Source organism: Fukomys damarensis, unplaced genomic scaffold (assembly GCF_012274545.1).
Source record: "Fukomys damarensis isolate Sample0158 unplaced genomic scaffold, DMR_v1.0_HiC HiC_scaffold_12, whole genome shotgun sequence".
Lineage (NCBI taxonomy): Eukaryota > Metazoa > Chordata > Mammalia > Rodentia > Bathyergidae > Fukomys > Fukomys damarensis.
The window spans coordinates 48273646-48278060 of NW_022900924.1; the positions used below are offsets into that span (position 1 = coordinate 48273646).

General features: G+C 39.8%; 1 long non-coding RNA gene across 1 annotated transcript in view; it reads left to right on the top strand.

Moving 5' to 3' along the window:
* The window catches only part of LOC117285675, a 5382-nt gene extending 2577 nt beyond the window's left edge, over positions 1-2805 (top strand). Inside the window, exons 2-3 of the long non-coding RNA XR_004516741.1 lie at positions 538-680; positions 1739-2805. This is a non-coding gene — a long non-coding RNA (uncharacterized LOC117285675). The remainder of the gene's footprint in view (positions 1-537; positions 681-1738) is intronic.
* The last annotated feature ends 1610 nt before the right edge of the window (positions 2806-4415 follow it).

Sequence of the window (4415 nt, forward strand, 5' to 3'; positions counted from 1 at the left end):
AACACATGACTGATGAAATGCATTCACACTCATCATTTAACATGGTTTTCAAAAGAACCCTGTGAACTCCTGACAGTCTCCATGTTATGATGGAGGACCTTGGGCTCAGAAAAGTTAACTGATAGAAAAACTACCCAACAGCCTACTGTGGCAGAATGAAGCCTAGAATGTAGTTCAAGTGAGGCAAAATCCCCAAGCCTGTGAAGGCCAGAGAGGAGCAACAGGACAGCAAGCAGTGAGGGCTCTAGACCAGCAAGTGAGTTCCTAAAGAGGAGAAGTTGAACCAAAATTGTTTACACTTCCTATTGTTTTTAGAGAAGCCAAAAAATATTTATATGTGAAATTTTGAAATCTGAGGCCATCTGTTTGCAACTTTTTTTTTTTTTTTTTTTTTTGGAGCTTGGGGTTGAACTTGGGTCCTTGTGCTTGTGAGGCAGGCAGCAAGCAACACTGAGCCAAATCCCCAGCCCTGTTTATAACTTTTGTTCTAGAACAACACATTCTTACATGTCTTTTTTTTTTTTTTTTACTCTCCAGACTAAATTTATTTCTGCAGTAATTATATTTTTCAAAGTTAACCTCATACAAGCAAAGAGTAGAACCGTGGTTGTCAGAAGCTGGGGAGACCGTGAGGAGGAAAGAATGGGGAAAGAGTTTATTCATGAATTTCTGAGATACAGGTAAGAGAAAGAAGTTCTGCTGTGCTAATGCGCAGTAGGGTGATTTTCAGGGAGATTTGGAAATGTTCATCCCGAAGAAATGATAACTATCTGAGAAGACTGTTTTATCCTGATTCATGTCCATACATTTTACTTGTCAGTTAAAAATATTTTAAATGTTTGCTTGTTTTTCTCTTTATGTAAAATAAACCAAGTGAACTTTTTCTAAATTCAAAACCTGGACTCTGACGTCCAACAATTAGCTTGAAGAGTGGATCTGAAAGAGCACTAACAATTCCCCGCCCGGTGCCCAGCAGCTGCCTCTTCCTGGGGCTCCTTCATTTCAGTGCAGGACACTGCCTGTGCCCTCTGCCCTGATGCTGAGACAAGATCTTGGGAGTTAACTTTTTTTCCTACCCCATACTCTCATCCCAAGCCCAACACATCAAAACATCCAATTAGCTCCCCCTTTAAAATTAAACCCTAAGCCACCTAGGAAAAGAGTACAAGCTTCATTCCTGCCACCGAGGGTGGAGCCTGCTCAGCCACAGCGATATCTTGACCACCCTCTGGGCTTCGGCTTGGCCCCTTACCGTCCATCTTCTGGACAGTAGTCTTCAGTCTCTTTTTCTGCCCTGTGAAGATAATCGTTCACAAGATCATAGTAAAGCTGAAGTTCTTGAATTAAAGTAGAAATTAGGCTGAAGTACGGGTAGCTCAGGGATAGAGCTTTTTCCAAGTATGCTCAAAGTGCCCCACAGCAACACACACACACACACACACACACACACACACACACTCACGCACACAGTAGAAAGGTCACAGTAGGTAAATTGTGACAGTAAGTGGTCTGTGTGTTCAGATATTATGATATTATCCGCACCTCGATAACAAATGCCCTCCTGTTTGATCTCATTGAAAGCATCATCTCAAAGAGGCTGTCCGTGACCCACCCTAAAATAGCTTTCCAGAGTCTCTTTCACATTCCTCTGGTTTATTTGTTTGTTTGTTTGTTTGCTTTTGCAATTGCATTCTTAGTGGCTGGCTGACCTGCTTCTTTTTCCTTCTCATGTTTATAGAGCATCTCTCCTTAGCCTGAGCACTCTGAGAGGACAGAGATTCTACTGATCACCATCATAACGCGGAGTGTGAAATGCCCACGTGGATAAGAATCCTTGACTCATGGTCGAAGCCCAGTAAATACTGGGGTTTACGTGACACCGGACCACGGCTGACACAAAGGAGGTGCTTAACGAGATTTTTGCTCCAATGAATGGCATTAACATGTTTTATAGCTGGCTTATGCCTGCAGAAGAAGCTTATGCCTTGAGAACTTTAGAATAGCCTGTACTTGATTCCCGGAGACAGCACAACGCACAACAGTTGCCAAGGATTTTATCCTTCTTTACACAGTCTAGTTCAGAATAAAGCAGCTAACAAGATTTTTTTAACACTTCAGACGTGATTGTTCCTTAAGTATTTTCTGCTTTGAAGAATTACATGCCAAAGTCTTATTCTTAGCTACAGTATTGCTTCTTTTGGTATTAGGATCCCAATCTTCCACACACTTACAGAGAAAAGGTGAAATATTCATTATTGGGTTATCAGCAATAGTACATATATGTTATGTGAAAGAAACCAGACGCCACACACACTTAAATATTGAGAGATTTCTCCCACGTGAGAAACCCAAAATATAGATAGCAGAATAACAGAGAATTCCTAGGAAGCAGGGAGAGAGAGCTCCTGAAAGAGGGAAAGGGACCAAGAGGGTGGAGTGAGGGAAGCGTCGGGAGGGTGACAGAAAGCAGAAGTGAGAAGTGTTCCGCACATGTGCCGGTTTTCCGTGAGGAATGCAATCGCTATGTTCTCCAAACATGTACAAACAGAACTAAAAGTGGAAAAGCAAATATTTACAGAAATGACTTTCCACGCTCGATTACTACGACTTAAAGGTGGCCTAAATCTTCTGTGGACACAATATTTTGTTCGTAGAGTTGCTAGTGACTGTAATTAGATTTTAATAAAATTGTGACCAGAACAAGGAGAAGCAATTATTGGAGTGAGCCCTGCCTTGGCCTTAGAGGTGGACAGAGCCCCGAGAAGGCAGCGATCAGAATCCTCAGCAGACGGAAGGAGTTCATTCCCACCGCGGTGCTTTCTCTGCCATCTGCTCTCCTTTACAGGCTCTCTTTCTCTTCATTCACTATTTTTTTTTTTACTGTGAACAATTTTGAGCAAATAAGAACACAAAATAGTATATCGTGAATGCTGATGTCCATAAACTAGATTGAACGACTGTTAACCTTTTGCCATATTTTCCTAATCTATTTTCGGCTCAAGTTATTTAATGTAAATTATAGACAGCATGGTAATTTGTCTCTCTTCTGCTTTTCCAAAAAATAAGAGCATTTCCTTAATCACAACACTGTCACCACACCTAACATAGTTCAGAATGACTCATTTGTTTGTTTTTGTTTGTTTGTTTGGGACAGGGTCTCACTATGTAGTTGAGACTGACCTGGAACTCACTGTGTAGCCCAGGCTGGTCTCAAACTCACAGTAATCCTCCTGCCTCAGCCTCCCGAGTGCTGGGATTATAGGTGTGGGCCACCATGCTCAGCTTTCTTTTTTGTTTGTTTGTTTGTTTTTGTTTTTTGCAGAATGACTTCTTAGCATCATTTAATATATAAACCCTATTCAAATTCTCCATAGTGTTGTAAAGTTTCAGTTACAAAAGCTTTGTCCAGCAGGGAGTTCATTGAGGTCCATATACTGCTTCTTATTATTATGTACTTAAATTTCTTCTAACTTAAAACATTCTTCCTTTAAATGTCATAACAATATTTCATTTTATTCATTGCTTTGTTTTCATAATAATGATTCATTAAGGAGATGGGTAGCTGTGCTATGAAATGCGCACACCTTCTGAATTAGTTTAAAATTTCTATAGATGCTCACTTTGTTCCTCTACCTCTTCATATTTATTATGAGTTGGAAGTTAGATCTAAAAGTTCAGTTAGGTTACTCTCGAGGTGCTTTTGTTCCTGAAGACTGAGATTTGTAGCCATCACTTTATTGTAATTAATTAACAAAATAACAAAATAATTAACAAAACTAACAAAAATTAAAGTCTGAATGAATTACATTCGGTCATAAGGGAAAAGAGACAAAAGGCCAGGAGGTGAGGTGGAGTGGAGATTATTCAATTATTACCACCCACTGCCTTTCATGGTCTGATATTTTGCTGTAGTCCTCATAATTATGGCTTGCAGAGGTCTCTAGAATTTGCTTGGATTTAAGAAACATGGAAAGGATATGAAATATGGAAAGAATATTAATTTTATAATTTATTATGAAGAACAAACATTTTTAAAAAATTGGAATGTAACCAGTGGAAAGCGTAGTGCATTTCCCCCACCCATAGGCCTGTGGTTTCCAAACTATTTCCATGTTAGAATCATCTGAGACTCATGAAAGTTCTACCCCCAGAGATTCCAGTTTAATTGTTCTTGGGTGGGGACTTGGAATCAGTAGTTTTGAAAAGTTCCCCAGGTGGTCTAAATGTGCCACCAGGGCAGCTGAGAAACATTGCTATAGAAATTTGTTTGATAAACACAAAACTGCAATTGGGAACTTAGTGCTATAAATAAAGTCCGAAAGGTCTATTCATTTGTTAGTGCTCAAATATCTGTGTAGAAAGGAGTCATTGGCATGGAGGGGGAGAAAGGAAAAAATAAGAAAGAAGAGAGAGAA